The 18635-nt window shown below is 36.7% G+C and overlaps 1 long non-coding RNA gene across 1 annotated transcript; it reads left to right on the top strand.

Moving 5' to 3' along the window:
- Nucleotides 1-1708: 1708 nt before the first annotated feature.
- On the top strand, nt 1709-16147 carry LOC124460400. Its single transcript, XR_006954309.1, has 3 exons — nt 1709-1845; nt 15752-16056; nt 16122-16147. It is a non-coding gene; the product is annotated as an uncharacterized LOC124460400 (long non-coding RNA).
- Nucleotides 16148-18635: the final 2488 nt, after the last annotated feature.

Raw genomic sequence — 18635 nt, forward strand, 5'->3', positions numbered from 1 at the left:
GTTGCCGCTCATTAAAAACTCATAAATCAGGTAGTGTAATAATTGCCGTTGCTTGGGCTGTGTGTCAAAATATATGTTTATATGTAGGTAAATATGTATATATATATACTACCTACACCTTTAGGAACTTCATTCACAGCGACGGCGGCGGAAATGATCTGCTCTCTGGCCACCGGGTTTAACAGCTGTTCGTTGTGACCCGTTATTTCCGCATTGGTCAGGTATTGATAGAAGCCGATGAAGAAAACGAAGAAGAAGTCTTGTTGGGTTTTTGATTAATGATATGAAACGCTAAGGCTCAGTGCATCCGCTGCTGGTGCTGCTGCTGTTGCCGCTTTTCTGCTGATTCTATGACATTTTAGCTGTGAGAACTCGAACTCCGCCATAGCGCTATGGAAGCCATTAGTGTTAGCAGTGCTGGAGCTGGACCCCTAGAGTCCGTCTGTGGTCGGTCGCACAATTTAAAGCAAAACTAACGCAGTTAGACAACAAACCACTTTCAAGTGGCTAAGGCTAACTTTGTGGCAGTGGCAACAGCATTGCCAGCGTCACAGTCATCGTCGGTGTAAGCGGCAACTGGCAAACAGGGAAAACGGCTTTCAACTCGTTTCGCTAGCCGTGGGTGCAGCCATAGTCATAGCCATTGCATGTTGCATGCTGCAAGTACGTTCAACTTTTCCAGTTAACAGTTAGATTTTGAAATAGCCAGCGGCACTATTGGCATACCAGTTTCTTCGCAGCCTGGCCTGAGAACGCAATTCACTTTGATTCTCCCTGCTGTGTTGTTGCCCCCTTCGTCGTCATCGTCTCTTATTTGAAACGATCAAGATGCCTCGCAAAAGGAAGGAAATTGCAGACCAAGTTGGAGTTGGAGTTGCAGCATTTGGAGTGGAGTGGTGGCTCTTGATCGTTAAATAAATACCCGAGTTCAAAATAAAATTAAAGCAATGCCAATACCTTGAATTTGTTTTTTTCCTTTTTTTGCCTATGTATGTATGCATTTTTGTGTGTGTGTGTGTTTGTAACATTAACCCAAATACATAATTTTCTTGCCAGGGGAGTATCAAGAAACTGGCGCTGCATAGCAAGGATCTGGATCTAATAGCCACCATACACACTCACTCACATTAATCAAGTCTGGCATATATAATTGGGTTTTTGGGTGAGTCTTGGTCGAGGCTACAGCAAAAAGCAGGAAGTCATTAGTGGGATCATCTATAAATACATACATATTCGATATTTGAGAATTTGGCCAATTCACAGAAATTTTTGGAAGAAACGAGAATGCCGTTAAAGAGGCATATACAAAAGCACACATACATACATATTTATTAGAGCCAATAAAACGTTGAATTCACCATAATCGTAATGCAATTTGTCTTCTACAGTTTCTTTTCATCTTATTAATGGTTTTAATCTTTGATTTCCTTTTAAAATCAATGAATCCATTGAAGAATAGTAAATTTTCCTCTTGTTTCTCGAAATTTCACAGTTTATGAACTGACGCTAGAGATGAGCAAACTTTCGATTAGCTCATTAAGTCACGCTGGCACGATAATTTTCACAGAATGTGTTAAAAGTAAAAGTTAAATATATCTAGTTAGAAGTAAATATTCCATAAATTAATATATAATTTACACTCTGCCTCTTTTGCTTTATTTCTTTTGGAGTTTTTAAGCTTTGCCAACTTTCTTAAAGTGCATGCCATATTTTCAGTGTTGGCAATGGAAAAAATGTTTAAAAATCTATAACATATTTAAGAGAGAAGCTTAAAGAGTTCATTTCTTAATCAAATCTGGATATTATAACCTAAATGTGACAAAATGACGATAAAAAGAGACTTGTGTAAGTGAAAAAAACTTAAAATAGCTTTACAATTGAGATAAACGCCAGAATCTGCAGTCGCTCAATGAAGACATTACAAAATGCCAGAAGATGCGAACAATGCAGATTTTATGTCATCCGATTGACTTTTCTGCCGACTGTTGACAAGTTTTGTTTTTGTTGCTGTTCTTTTTTTGATAAGATTAATATGCCTTTGGCATCAGGTAGCACAGGTTCATACACAGCGGGCGTATGGGTAGATGGGGCATGCAAAACAGTTGGAATGAAAAAAGAAGGGGGAGGGCATTGCACGCTGGGAAGGACAGTAAAGGACACAAAAGACTCTGTTACTGCGCCTAGATCTGATTCGAGCTACTAAATCTCTTCATTGGCTTATCCAGACATTACAATGGCCTTTTTAGGTGTGTTGTGTGAGGGGGTGAGTTGGAGGGGGGAGTTAAGCAGTGTCTTGATGTATTGTCTTGCTTTGTTTATAGACTCCTCAGTTTCCCTTGAATTCGTTGTTTAAATTCATGGGCGTAACCAGGGATCAAATGTCTATGCGAATCCTTTTGCACTCTCTTCTAAAGGTCAGCTGGTCGATCTATCTCTGCCAGGTTTAATAATCCTTTTATTTTCACAAATGGCTTATTGTAAGTGCCCTATATATAATTTCATCCAACTATAAAGATAAAAAGAGTATTTTGGGGAATTCCTTTTTACCCCAGATGCTCTTAGAAGCTATTTTGGCCACGCCCATGGTTTACTTTAAATTCTGTGGTATCAAAAGATAGTGTCTAAGATGGTGACATAATTGAGACATTATCATCGATTTGGGTAGAAGAGAAATTGTGACTGTTTAAATGGAATCGGTTAACTACGGTTGGGTTTGGGGCTGGTTAAAGAGACGAAAATGTCAAGGTTAAATGGTTAACCTTTTGAACAAAGTAGCAGCACACATACACACACACACACAGCGTAAAACAATTTAAATGCAATTTTTACTTAAATAAGAAATAAAATCCAAGACGAGAGTCGAGACGAGGTACAAAACTGCAAACTCTGTTCGAAGGAAAAAACAAATATTTGCTAATTTATCCTGTACGTGTCCTCCAACTAAGTGCACATGCACAAACACACACACATAGACCAAAGACACTCATGGCACACACACATAGACACACTGGTTTTGTAGGTCTTAAGCCTGGCACGTTGGACATGCTGCCGCTGGGGCTCCACTCGCTTCTCCTGCTCGCCCAAGTTCCATTGGTTTCTTGGTCGTGTTGATTGTTTGCATTGGGTTGGGATGCGCATGCTCTTAAAATGCCTTTGATCTTCTGATATTTCTTGGACCCCAAGAGCAAAGCGGATAAGGTAAGGCAAAAACCAGAGCCTAGGCACGGCGGGCGTATTTAACTTGACTTTGACTTGGCCCCGGGTCCAGCCCCAGCAGGCAACTTGTTAAAAAGAATGTTGACTGCAGGCGACGCATGTTTTTGGTTTCTGTTTTTACTTTTTTCCTTTTATTTTTTTTTGTTCCCCCTTTTGGGTTTTTTTTACATTATTTTTTGGTTTCGAAATGGATTCCCATTTCGCTTTCATTGCTGACCATGACGTTGTGCTTTTTTTTGTCTTATTTTTAGTAGTATTCTCTCTTATATTTAACCCAGAAATTAGCCGAGTACCCCCAATGTAACGCTGGCTGCAGCCGTTAATGCATTTTCAATCAGTTGAAGTGCAATGAAGGACAATGGGATAGGGCGGGGTAGGTGTTAATTAGTCTTTTTATAGTGTGTCATGAGTTAAACTATTTACCCGATGACTGAGTATGACTTTACCTCAGTCTATCTTCTTTCTGTCTCGGTCTGTACGCGTGTGTGTGTGCGCGCTTGCAACATTATTGCCATCTTCTCTTTGAACTTGGCTTAAACATAAATGTCAATATTTATTTACGCCACTGCGGTTGCAATTTATTTCAAGTTTTTAAATTGAATAGGCCGTACCCCAAGTGTTACCTACATACAGATCTCAAATGGATCTGAAGCTGGAACTGGACTTGGTCTTGATGACGCTGTAGAGCGCTGGCGGTGGGTATCAATTTATGGCACAATGTATCTAAGCCGAGAAGCTCGTAAATGTCGAATGTTCTATAAATTACAGTGTAGATACACTGAGAGAATCAAAATATCTGCAAATCCTCCAGTCAAGAGGTGTGATAAACACAACATCTTAATGAATTTATGATATAAAGCACTCAGAAGGTAACATCATGGGTGGGTGCAGAAAATAAACACAGAGTGTAAAACTATTTTTAGCATTTATTTCAAGCATTGATGAACATTGACACAAAATACTAAAATTAAGCAAATCTGATCAGCTTGGGGAAAAAAATGTTTATTGATCGAGATAGATCCTATCGATCTGGAATGACAGGAAACACTATGAATTCAACGGTTGTATTTCAAAATCAAATACGCTTGATTAGCGATTATCTGAAAAGAAATTCGGTTCTTTCATGAACGTGGCCTTTCATTTGAACGTTTCGTGCTCGAAATGTACTTTCTATAACCCATGATGACCTTTTTTTCGCTGATGTTGCACTTGAAGTGGCGTTTTTTATGTGCCTTGACCTTCTCCTCCCTCAACTATTGAGAAAAATCTGCACAAATTTTCGCCTACACAGCACAGTATAAAGAAAGACTTGTCCTCATGCACTGGTGCTCCTCCTGGGCAGACCAAAAATGGCAATACACGACTTAAGTGGCCATAGATGGAACTGTGCTACATGCAAGTCGAAGTGATTAGAAAGGTAAAAACTGACTTTAAACAGTGGGCGATTTAATTCAATTGCAGTTGGGCAAGTTGTAGTTGGCAACTTTTTGAGACTAATTACTTGCTCTAACCTTTTTTACATAAAACGCTTGGCTGACTTTACTAACTGCAGACGCATTTCCACTTCCTAATGATGATTACGAGGGCATGATGAGGAGAACTGGGCAGGGGAAAACAACAGAACAGAACAGAACAACAATCAATCATAAAAGGGCAGCACTGGCTAACGGATATTCAAACATATTTAAATATTTTGAAAGCACCAAACAGGCAATGAACACTTTAGGTCCGTTCGCTCCTTAGCTCTGTCTTTCTGTCTGCCTGTCTATACTGAATTTGTGTATGATTTTTACATAGTTATCCGGCGGAAGTAAACCGATTGTTGTTGTTGGCACTTTGCCTTCTTCTTCAACTTCTTGTACTCTACCGTCGTCGTCTTGGTCATCATCGTCTTGGCTATGTTTATTTGTGTTGTAAATTGCAAATGCGCCCCAAAGCAGAGGCCAAAAAATAAAAAGAAAAAAAAAACCTCTTCAATAAATAACACCAACAACTACAACTTTATATAGGCATTAGTTGCCGCCGGCAGTGCGTATGTTGTACGTGCCCGGACCCGGCGTCGCCATCATCATCAGCAACACCATACCCAGCATATAAATGATCAAAGGGTATATGAGAGTTAACAAAACTGATTATTGGCTTAGACTGACTTGGAATTTAAAACCTGTTTACATTCTAAAAAAGATATTCCACTCGGTTGTCAATATCAATTCACACTTATTACAGGGTATGAAAGCGATGTTATACCATTTTGAAGTAAGCAATTTTCTTTTTAGTTGGTTTTACCAAAGCCAAAAAGGTGACAGGCCTAAAAAGTGATTTTTATGCAATTGTTGTTGCTGTTTTTATTGGTGCTGGTGGTTGTTATGTTGGCCTATTGTATAATAGCCCTCCTCTACGCATGTATTTGTGGCGTAGAGTGACTCTTTGGTATGTGCTCTGCATAATTTTACACATATGTAAGTCTGATGATCCTTCCTTTTGCCACTCTTCGGTTGCGTGGGCAAACGAAACCTCTTCAGTGCGTGCATTTGATGCGCATTGATTGAATTTTCTTGATCCACCATGAGGCATGAGGTAAGACAGTTTGGTGGCTCTTTTGACCAGGCGGCATGAGTCAGGCAAAATGTATCGAAACGACAAGAATGACAGAAGCACAAGCAGAAGTTGCATTATGTGACTGGCATAAGCAACTAGATTGAGCAGCGGTCAAGAGGGACGGGGGAATTGAACATGATGGAAAAACCTTTAACAATCGGTCGTTGCTATTCAAAATCGTTGCCAATTTTTATTTTTGACCAATTAGATACTTATCGCATATATTAAACATACGGAAGCAGACACAAAAAACCACTATAGATTCCAATTTTTTCTTTTTTTGGTTATGAACTGAAAAAATACAGTCAGTTCTTCTTTTTTTTATATTCCTATGCGAAATTCCTTTTGTGTGACCTTAAACTTGGTGGACCCAAACGTAAAAGAAGAGAGAGAGAGAGAAAAAAAAACGTTGTCAGCCAAACTACAAGCAATTTAAATATACAAAAATAACTAAATCTGGAGACAACTACAACAGCCAACGAGTCTTGTTAAAATGCAAATCAATAAGCAAAGTTCCAGTTTGTTGGCAATAAAATACAGCGACAAGTTTTCTTTTTACTAGAAGCCACAAAAGCAGCAGCCTCAACCGTGTCGGCAGCTGGCAGGCAGTTGCAATTTTGGTTTAGTATCTAGGTGTTAATTATCGCTAAAAGTCAATGGCGGGGACAATCGGCGAAATCTGCACCAACCAAACACACTTAATAAGTGCTGGAGAAGGGCAGTAGAGAGCGGGGAAATAGAGCCGGAGGGATGGCATCTGTTTTAGCTTTTTGCTTTGCATCTTGGGGCCTCTAGAGAATTGCAAGAACAACTGCGACAAGAACAACAGTTGGACAGGTAAGGAGTTTGTAAGGCATACATACATAAGTAAGTCTTTCGGGCTCAGAGCCACGATAATTAATATGAAAATATGTGAAGATGTTGTTGTAGTTGCTGTTTGTTGTTGTCGTTCAACAAATGTTTGTTGCTATTTTTAGCAGGCCATTTTTAATGAGCAGAAATCGTGGCGAAGTCTAAAAACGAAGTCTACAAAGGGGGCGGGGGCCAAAGGTAGATAGGTAGGGGCATCATATGACTAGGGCCACCCATGATGAGCAATGTTAACTATTCGCTATGGTCAAGCTAGATATGAATTATTAAAATCATCAAAATGGAGCAGATGTCCAGCATTTAGGCATTAATTGCTTTATAATGGACCCCAGCAAAAAGGGATTGTACGCCTATATGCCGTCACCCCGATCATATTTCTATAATTTATTGTAATGCACTTGGGGCGTGTTTCATTTCTCGCTTTAAAATGGCATAAATTCGTGCAATATATATATATTTTGTTTCTTTTCTTCCTTCTTTTCTTGCCTTGCAATTTATTGTCTGCATAAATATATATAAGTATATATACATGTATATTTGTCTGTATGCTTGTACGATTTTTTTTTGTTGTTCATGTATCTCAAGTCAACAGCAGTGGCGACCACCTTGATTGTTCATGTCCCGACGACTTGGAGCCAATTTACTTTATTTTTCATTCATGTTGGTAAGAACAATAACAAAAACCAAAAAATTTAAAAAAGAAAAAAAAGGAAAAAGAAAACACTGTAAGCTGCGTTCATTACATGTTGTTACTATTTGTTGTTGTTGTCTGCGGTACATTATTGCTCTTGTTTGCAGTTTTGCTCACCAATTAGCCAAGGAGACTGCTAAACGCCAATCTAGCTATGGTGCAGTTCGTACGCAAACGAAAGACTTAAGCGAGCAACTTGAATGCAATGTGAAAACAATTGAAGATTGAAATTTTAGTATTCAATTTGATTCTTTCATAAATAACCAAAAGTAAAGTGCTTATATTTTATATGAAGCTGCAGTAAAACTAACGTCAAAAACATAAAAGTCAAAGCACCTTTGCTTAAGTTGAAGAAGTCAAAGAACTACCACTAGCATCTTAACGCGATGATGTGTTGGCCCATCTTGAGAAGTTTTGTTTTTTTCTGCTGACGCACCTCAACATCAGCGTGATCATCATCATCATCCGCATCAATCAAATGGCTCATTGTACATTGTTTTTACACACTCATACACATACAGACACATAATGATACGAGTGGAGGACGCAGCAGGAAGAGCTTCGTTGCTGCCACTTGAACTTGACATTTGGCGTCTTGTCTTGAAAGAACAACCAGAAACAAGGAAGGGCTCCAATACTTCTTTACAATTAGCTTTCAAAATCAATCAACTGGGCAGCATTTTTGTAATTACAGAAAGAAGCTTTTTTTTTCCTCGTTTTTTGTTTTCTAGGTGTGTGTGATTGCGTGTGTGGGTAGCCGCTTGGTGTGAAGGCCTACCTCTCAGTTGTCGACATCTGCCCACGGTCAATACTAGCCAACAAACGCCTCTGCGTCAATTTGATGCCGATGTTTGTTACCAAGACTCATTTGTTAGAAGACTTTGCCATATGTAAAGTGGGTATTTTTTTTCTCGCTTCTACTTGGCCAATTGGTGTACATTTTAATCAAGCTGTGAAACCTACGCACGGTTAAGGCCATGTGTGTGTGTGTGTGTGTCCCGTGTGGGGATCGATCTGAGTCGGCGACATGGGTTTTGTGTCGCCAAAAGCTGCCAATGCGGCGCGGCAGTGGTTGACCTTCGCAGAGGCAATCAATGTTTGGTTGAGTCATAAAACGACATAATGAACCGATGGTGAAATTGAAGAACATAAAAAAAGGAGTGCCCATAAAGTACAAACAATTACAAAAATTTAATATTAAAATTCATCACTCCAAAAGTAATAAATCAATATAAACGGCAATATAAATTGTAATTTAAGTAACCTCTAGGAACTAAATTTTTGAAATGTCTAATGAAAGATTGTAAAAGTGACTAATAGAAATGACTTATTTGATCTTTCACCCAATGCCTGGTTTTAAGTACTTAAAACCATACAAAAAATATATATTGGTTGTTGGTTGAATTTCATATTAAATTGATGAGTAAGGCAAGTCAACGGCCAAGTTGAGTTGTCAACTTCAATTAAGAGCTCACTCGATTCAATTAAGATTGCAGCCACCGACTGACTACTGTTGATCAATATCATTTACTCTCCAGTCGATTGGTCTTCTGGTCAGTGGTCAGCATGCCCAATTCGATTAGACCAGAATCCCCCAAGCAACAGAAAGAAAGAGAGAGAGAGAAGATCATAGCATCCCCATCTACCGCCAGCCAGCCTACTGTCTGAGATGGGCAAATGTAATTTAATAATTGTGGTTTTGCCTATGCCGTTGATGAACATGTGCGGTTATTGCAATTTACCGACACTCACAGGATATGAGCTTGACTAGAAATGGTCGGCTCCAGACAGGATGCTCCTCCAACTCCAATTTTGTTCTCTTGCGGTGGCCATTGGTTGGATAATTGAATTTTAAATTGTTTGCCAAGACAAGATTAATTTAAATGAAGTTATTAGCCAACCAACTAAGATAAGTGAGGATAGTAAGGCGGCGTCGGTGACAGGGCCCCAAACAAAAGACTTTGCCAGCTTTTAGCTAGTTAGTTGGTAGTACAAACTGGATTTGTCGTGCTTAACGGGTTTGCTTGTCAGCCTTTTTTTTCTGCAATTGCCTTTTTTTGTGTTTACTGCATTTGAAAGTTAAATTTTAGCCAAAGTTATCTCACTGTGCCACACACAGCTCGTTAATTGGCCACACAACACTCCTTCAGCTCCCTGAATTCAGAGTTAAAGCACCTTTTCAAATAGTTTAGCTAAGTGATAAAATTAAAATGGAAATAAAAAACTATTAAAAAACGAAATATATGGAAAGTACTGACTACTTTAAAGACAAATTTAAAGAATATTTTAAATATGGAAATATTTCTTTATAATATTTTGTTGGTTTTTGTAGAGTATTTCATCTTCGAAGTTCTTTTCAAACTAATGCAAATTTTGTCTTCTTTTTAGCTTTGCTTTTGTTTTGGGCGCAAAAATTGTTGCAAATTGCAGTTTATAAAAGTTTCCGTGTTGGATTTTTTTTTTGTCTTGGTGTTGTTGTTGTCACTGGCGTCTACAACGACAGCGACTATGCAACTAATATGAGTCATAAATCGTAAAGCTTAACTCGAGGTTGAACAACAGTGTGGAATAACCGTTGACAGGGATTTTGAAAATGAAATAAAGAAACGGCATTACCGCAGCTAAGTTATATACAAGCGGTGTTTAGCATAGGGTGCATTGAGAATAAACAGCAACAACAACAAACATGGAAGCTGAACCTAAACTAAATTGGGTTGGGCCCCAAGCTGTTGGTTTACTTTTCCATGGCGTGGTTTTTTTTTGGTTTTTTGATTCCGTTTTGCATAAAACAGAGAGTTGATCTTATTGATACAGATGCTGGCCAACTACAGAAATAAAACAAAATTGAAACCGAAACTGAATATTTTCTTGGTTCGGTTTCTTTTTGGCAACGATCTGGCTGCAGCATGACATCATTTTGACTTACTTCGAATACGAATTCAAGTCTTGTTTTGCCTGCAGCAACGGCAACAGCAGCAGCAGCAGCCCTCAACAATGAAGTACCAAAAAACAAAAACTTAAAACCAAAAAACTGGTCGCTGTTTTACTTTCGCTTTTTTGTGCTGTTTTTTGGTTGTTTCTTCGTCTTTTGCGGTTGCCAAAAATATTTTGGGTCAGAGAAGATCGCACACACAAACACACATTAAGATATATACACATACTTTATATGGCAATGAAAACGAAACCAAGTTCTGGTGAAAGTAGTTAAAACGAAAAACGCATAACAAGTGCAAGTCACCAGTTAACCAAATGTTCGTCTCCACCATTTGGTCCATTCCTACAGCTCTTCGATTGTGTCATGACTGAAAACCCACGCAACGCCCACAAAAATCTCACCCGGCCTTGTCTGACTAATGATGACTTCGAGTTTGACTTCGACTTCAAGTTTGATTTCATCTTCGATGATGTTAGACAAACTATTTCGTATTGTGCCTAAGCGGCACAGGTTGGCACTTGGTTGAATGGTGGGCGATTATTATGGATTTGCCGCATAAAAAGAAGCGAAAACCAGTGCAAAAAATGAGTTGAAAAAAAAATTAATTAGAATTTAGCTGCGGCCTGCCTGTGGCTTTGACTTTAAGACTTGATGCTGTTGCTGGGAAAGACCTTGAGAGACCGCAAAAGTTTGCTAGAAGGTTCAACATTTTAGTCTCTCTCTGTGTGTGTGCGATCAAATGACTCAGTTTCTGACCAAAAAAACCAAAAAAACTTGAGCAAAAAATGTGCAGCTTAACATTTAAAATTGATTGTGTTTCGACAAGTTTCATGCCAAAGTCTTTTGTATTGATATCGAATGAAGAAGATATATTGTTTGGTATTAATTAATCAAGCTGAAACTGTCTAAAGTTAAACTTAACTTTCTTTTTAGAGAATTAGTTTAGTTTTTACCATTTGTTGGTTGTAAATGGCAATTAATGGATTTTTTCAGAGTTTCGTTTCAGCTTTTTTATTGTTAATTATCGAATAACTTTAAACAACAACTCATTAGATTTTAACCAAACAGATAACTACACTTCTTTTAAGTGCAAATGTAAAAGCCAAAAATAAATTAAAAATCAAATATAAATTCTTGATTTTATTGGTTTTTTTTCATTGCTTTTTTAAAAATCATAATAGTAAATTATTTATACTAACAGTTTCAACAATAAGATAGATTTCAGTAGATTTTTATGAGAGCTTTTCCATTTTCTTTTTAATTAAGTCTAACAGTTAATACCACTTTAAGAAGTGCAATCAAGTTTTTTGTCTAAGTCTTTTGTTTTTCTTCCTGTACTAGGAATTTAACTTTTCTTTAGTAGTAGAGTATCTTTGGAATTTAGCATACTTTCAAGTGTTGGGATTTATCAGTTTAATTGGCATAATTTTTATGTTGCTTTGTTTATTTTTTTTCGGTAACCCACGCAGAGGGCAATTTATACACATTATTAATGTAATTTCTGTTTTCATCTGTGAGATTATTAGAGACGCAGCACGCAAAAAACACATAAAGTGAAAGTTTTGCACCGCACCAAACGCATCGCCGCTATAAGTCTTAAACAGTCAGTCATTCATTCGTTCAGTCAGTCAGTTAGCCAGTTGAGATGAGCCACGAACTTGTGAAAAACCAAAAAGAAACAACCCACGACAACGAAAACAATGAATTACAAATGACTGGCAGGCTAGTTTCAAGTCAGCGCCAGCGACTGACAAATGAGAGCTGCAAATTTTGTGGTAGCCTTTTGTGTTTTCTTGCATTTACAAGAAACAACCAAAACTGAAACAACAACATCCAACTGGCAATTTGCGGGCAAAAAAACACTACAGCAACACAATTTCGCCAAATTGTGCGTCCAATTCAACATTAAACCAAAATGCCGCTTCATTCAAATGAAAACGTAATACACTTGCTAGGAAAGAGTATACTAAAATTTGAAGTGGAGTTTGTACACCAGAAGAAGAATTGTTGCCTCGGCAAAGTCAGTAGCCTTTAATTAACTTTTATGTTGTTTTTATCAAGAAGTTGTTGTTTAAAAAGTTAATAAATAAATAAGCTTGCGTAACAATTATAAATTCATAGTATAGATGGCATAAAAAATGATCTCATCGATCTCACAGTTTGCTCTCACAGTTTGCTAATTTCTAATCACTGCTTTAAACAAGAAACTAAAAGCTAATAGATTAGTATTTAATTTGGGATTTGGGAGCCTGTTTTAAGTGATGAATCTTAGCAGAACGAACTTAAAGTGTCAGTCTCAAGGCTTGATTCTGACAAGCCACTATATATTGACAAAACTGTCCTAAAATAGATTCACCTTAATGATTAGCTCGAGTCTTAATAAGTTTAGTAAAGGGTGTAGAGATTTTTCAATGACCCATTTAACTATTTTTGACTTACATTTTTTGTTTTGATACCGGGACACTTAAAATAACATTTTTTGTTTCTTTTTTTTTTTGGATTTCTTCAACCGAAAAATACGAAAAAAATATACAAAAAATGTATGTCAAGCGAACATTTTGAGCAATTATTTGTCATATTTTCTATTTATGTTTTTTCAACAAATTTTTGTCGAAATGAGATGCAGAGAAAATAAACAACATTAGTTTGAGTGACAAGGCGTCTTCTCCAACATTTCAACCTCTGTTAGCCTCCTCCCACTCCATCTTCACTCCACCTCCGCCTAAACCTCCTCCTCCTACAACTACTTCATCTCCTCTTATATTCATCCTCATATTCATCTTCGTCTTGTTCAGACAATGGCTTTGGCTTTGGTTTGGGATTTTTTTTTTCTTTCTATCTTACTTTTGCACAAATGAAAGTGAATGTTTGTTGTTGTTGTTATTGTTGTTTGGTATACTTAACAACAGTTGTGGGTTTTTGTTTATCTATTCATATTGCAATTTGTCATGTAAATTTTATGGTTTCATTATTTGTACTAAATGATCTCAGAAACTTTTACACTGAAAGTGGCTTTTTTTTTACTTTTGTAATTTATTTTAATGATTTTTATACACATATAGGTGTCAATATAATTTCCATATAAGTCAATGAATTTGAAAATTTACAATGAGTTTTCTACTAATATAAGAATTGCCTCAGCCTTTAAAATATTCAAGCACTTAAACATTTTTTATTGCCAAAGTGGAATATGTAATATATTATTACCGCGTCTTTACAGTGCAATAACTGTTAGATAAAATGGTATGCAGAGAAATTTGTTTAAAAAAAAATATAAAATATTAAGAAACTTTTTAACTTCAGTTGGGTTTTTTTTATGCATGGTGGACTTAACCTAAGCTAAGTAAAAATTTAAATATTTCATTGGAATTTTCTGTTTGAATTTTCTCTATCTAAACAATCATTTTTTCATATTATTTGAACACTATTTGAAACTGAAACTATCAAATTTTTATTTGAATTCGTTGGAATATTCCATAGCTCGGTACACACACATCTTTGTTAAACTGTATATGCAAACAAAAAAAATCCAAAATGACTTTCTGTTTGATTTATGGTTTCAAATGAAGACATTGGCAAAGCTGAGACCATTATTTAATGCATTTGTCTGATATTCATATTCATTTGGTCTCAAAGTGGATACATAAAAAATTAGCCATATGCCCTCTAAAAAGCCCCCATTTTTTGTTGTATTTTCATCGCCATAACATTTTTTTCAAATATATTTTGTATCACTGAAAAATTTTAGTTTATTTTAGTTTAATTAACATTTGCTCACCATTTTTTTCCACACAATTCAATCAAAATCAGTTCATACTGCCAACAGCTGCCAAACGATGCGAAGTGATCAAGTCAGCAACAAAGATTTCGGCCTTCTTTATATATATGTATATATAAATTTTTATACTTTTTGCACTAACTTGGCTGCTGCTAAAGCAGCTACCAAGATACACACACAATCAAACACAAGTAAGCAGCAACTCACACTAACACACACAGAGAGTTGATTATTTTTTAAGAAAATATTGATAAATTTTTCTTTTAATTTGACACTTTTTATTTGATGTTGTTGTTTTAAGAAGCGCGCGCGCGTTTTTCTTTCCAAAATTTAAACAAGGTAAATTTTCAGCAAAAAACTTTCACTGTAAGTAGAGAAAAGGAGAGAGAGAGAAAGGGTAAGGGTATGGAAGAGGAGGAGAATAAATAAATGAATAAATATTGATTTGCTTAGATTTTTTCACAAACACACAAACACACACACAGAAACGGATGGAGAGGTATCAAGGCAGGGGAATGAATTATGTATCCAAAAGATACACGCTGAGAGAGTAAGATAGATATAAAGAGAAGGAGTGAACCGCACCGCACGCGAGCTGAAAACGAACTGAATGTGCAGAGTTTAGCCGCCGCTGCCGATGAGTGGAGACTTTAGTCTGAGACTTGGCTTTAACTTAATGGTATTTGTGTGCTTGTGTGTACGTCTATGTGTAGATGTATGTGTCAGTGTGTTGGTGTGTGTGTGTTAACTTGCTGTTAGGCAACAACATTTGCTGCCCACACTCAGCTCTGCTGGCTGCGCTCTGCCACTGCCGCTGTTTCTGCTGGTCCATTTTTGGCTTGGCAGCAGCAACAGCAGGCAATAATTTTTTTCCATTTTTTCCATATTTCTCTGCTTTGTTGCTGTTGTTGTTGTAGTCTTTCTTTATTTTATGTTATTTGTTATACCCTAGACGCCTTGTGCAGAAAAATACGCGCTTTGTGGCTAGGCTCATTTTGTGATAGTTGCTGGCTTCCAGTTTGCCAGTTCGCCAGTTCGCCAGTTTGACTTTTGATTGACGTAATTTTTGCCTTTGATATTCCACTTGAATTTCTTGTATTTCAACATTTAACTGTTTTGGTGTCAGGCGCACATACATACACACACACACATACATTAAAACATTTATACATTATACACGCCCACCACACCCACTCTCGCACATATGAATTGTGGGCGTTTATTTCTTTTATAAATATGTTGCCTTGGCTCTTTGCCTGAACTTTCGCTCTTGGTCTCGGAGTCCGGCTTGGAAGTGAACCAAAGCAATGGCAATAATGTGGGAGTTGCGGCTTGACTCATTCGATTTGCTTGGCTAAATTTGGCTCATATGTTAATTAACTTGCTTAAACTTTGGTATTTAACTGCATTAATGTTGTTGAAAAAACAAAAGATTTAGGCAACAAACTCGATTTCATTTTGACCTCAGATAAGGACAAATCACACACAAAAGTAGATCCATCTAAGCTCATTCTTATCGGTTGGTTATCTTTTAATTTGGTATTTCTCTGCGTTGTGCTTTTTTCTTATTTTTTTGAAATGAAGCAATTTCCTTATTCAAGACACAAATCATCTACGATCATTTTACGGTACCTTCATGCCATATTGGAATTTATTTTTTTAGCAGTCAGCAGGGAGCAGCAGCAGCAGAAGCAGGCAGGCCCATTAATTTCTACGCCCCTCAATTATTTTGTGGCAGCAAATGAAGTATGAAACCAACATAAACGCAAAACGTGTGCCACATACTAAAAACCAAAAAAGGGCGACGACTAAATGAACGGCAAAAGCGACAACAAACTATAGCAACAACACCAACAACAACAAATTAACCAGCATAATTAAAAATTCGCATGACCACTGAAAACTAAAGTTGAAGAACATGATGGTGGGCTATCAGATGAAAAAGACTCGCTAGAATTTGTAATGTATGTAAGTAATTAATGAATTAATTTCAAAAAAACAAAATTTAACCAAAGTGAATAATCGCATTTCAGGCATATCAGATTCACACGCATTTGAAAATTCTTTTGAAATTAATATTTTAATAATGAAAAGGAAAAGAATTTATTTAAGAAGTACTTGAGTTTAATTTGTACGTAAGTGGAAAACAAATTATATGCAGATATGATTTGGATTTATTAGTCTTAACTTCCGAAGAAAAAGTAGCCTAGTATATTTGACTTGAAAAGATTTATTTGTAACTATAACCTCCTTCTATTATCGTTGTCTTCCTACAGTGCTCTACGGGAGCATTGAAGTACTCTTTTTGATGGGCTCCTCCACTAATTAGAGCCACAAATTATAAATGAACAATAACCTCAAAAAATATATTGAAAATTTGGAATGTGAGATGAAAATTTCAATTCATTGATTTATATTAGACTTCAAAATTCTTTCTTTATATACACATGTCGAAATAACAAATTGTTGGCAACAAATAGCCATAACCAGCTAAGTAGGTGGTTGCAGGTGGATGGTTAATTTCATGCAACAGCTACAAGAGTATAAACAACAGCAACAAGATGCAACATCAGCCAGAAAACCCACACGCATCGCCTGGCAACGTTCCACACTTGGCATATTTAACACATTTTAATGAAAAATCAACAAAACATCAGTATTTATGATGTAGCAAGAAGACAGAAGGCAGAGGCTATGACTGAGGCTGAGGCTGAGGCAACGTCCAACTTTATCTGCCGCTGGCGCCAGTTCGTTCAGTTTTGTTGGCTTTATTAAGTTGTTGTTGTTGCTTTTTTAGTTGTTGTAGTTGTCTGTTTTTATTAATAAGTCATATTTTTATATGGAGCCCACTGCTTCTCCTACTTGTATTGCTGCTTGATAATTTATGATCTTTGTTCAGTGCTGATCAGAAACGATGACAAAAAAAAAGAGTAAGACCACGAAGAGTCTGTCCAAGGGCAACATCTAGAGAAACCAGAGCAAGTGTATATGAGCTGCATACCCTTTGCCTACAAGAAATAGGGTATATAAAGACTGACGAAACTATTAGAGATTTAAAGCTAGTAGAACTTCTTTATCTTCGCTCTAACTATGTGTTAAACTGACACGAATACATTTATAAAATTTCAGTATGTATTCCCATACTCATCCTACGCTTCGTACAGGGTGAAATCAAAGGCCATGCTATTTGCTGTTGCTATGATGTAGTTATTCATATACATAAATATTCACTCATTCACTCCATTCATTCCATTTGTTCATTCATAAAAAAAAACAACCTAAAGTCAAAAGCTCGATCAATTAAATGCAGCAATTTTTGTTCGCTTTTAGCTGCGGCTGCTGCTGCTGCTGCTTGTGACTGCAACAGGTGATGTAAGCCAAGTTAGCAGTTTATAAATACATACATATGTACATATTTACCAACTTTTTATGGCTTTATTACGATTTCTGAATTTTGAAAAGAAGAAGTGGGCGAAAGCTTTCACACTCGTGTGTGGGACTAATTGTTAATGCACTTTGCACTTTGGGTTATTTCCTTTTGTGCCAAATATCTACTCAAACGTGGCTAAAAACTAGGTTAAACAGCTAAAAAATATATATATCATCTATTGCTAATTTCACTCGGGTAATTTGCAAAAAAAAATATACAAATAATTGCACCTAAAACAACACAAAATACACACACACATATATACACTCCAGCGCAGAAATAAAAAAATTTGCAAACATTAAATAGTTCAATGGAAATTACGTAAGCCCCTTTAAACGGAGTTTTTCATCATCATCATCATCGGCTGCGTCAGCAACAGCAGCAGCGACAAATTAGACAAATAGCCATAGAAATTGCATATTTCACACATAGCAAACACACACACACATATATATTCAAAAATTTTCTTTGCTCTCAACAGCTGTTCAAATGTGGGAAAAACATTGGAAAAATTATAGACACACCGAACGGGTTAACTTGACTTAGACGACACCGGAGACGGAATTTTTGAGCTCGAACTGCACACCAGGCTGTGTGCCGGCAGACTGAAGATATAGCCAAGACTTGTTGCTTGTCTCTCTCATTCAGTCTCTGACTTGTTGCAGTTGTTAGTTGTTTGTTAGCCAAGTTAGCAGCCAAACAGCTGACAACTAAAAACTAGTTTCATTTAATTGTCTCTCACTGGCTCTCTATCTATATATTTCACTGTCTCTCCATGGCATTTGAAATCTCATTGAAACCCGGATTGAAACTGTTATACAGTATTTAACAAACTGTGCTACACATTGAGAATCACAGCCAAAGGGAGAGACAGAGAGAGAGAAAGAGAGGCTTAATATAGAGAGAGAGAGAGACCAATTTGTTATGATTATTGTGTTTGTCAAGTCAACTGATAAATTGATTTGATATTGAAAATACATTTTTTTGGTTGTGTTTTACACAAAAAAAATTACAATCGATAAAATTGAAACAACTTTTGGGCGGCTTACAATAATCTTTATATAGTTTTTTTCGAAGTTTTTCAAAAAGAGTTAATAAAATAAGGTCAAATCTAACG

This window comes from Drosophila willistoni (assembly GCF_018902025.1).
Source record: "Drosophila willistoni isolate 14030-0811.24 chromosome 2R unlocalized genomic scaffold, UCI_dwil_1.1 Seg200, whole genome shotgun sequence".
NCBI lineage: Eukaryota > Metazoa > Arthropoda > Insecta > Diptera > Drosophilidae > Drosophila > Drosophila willistoni.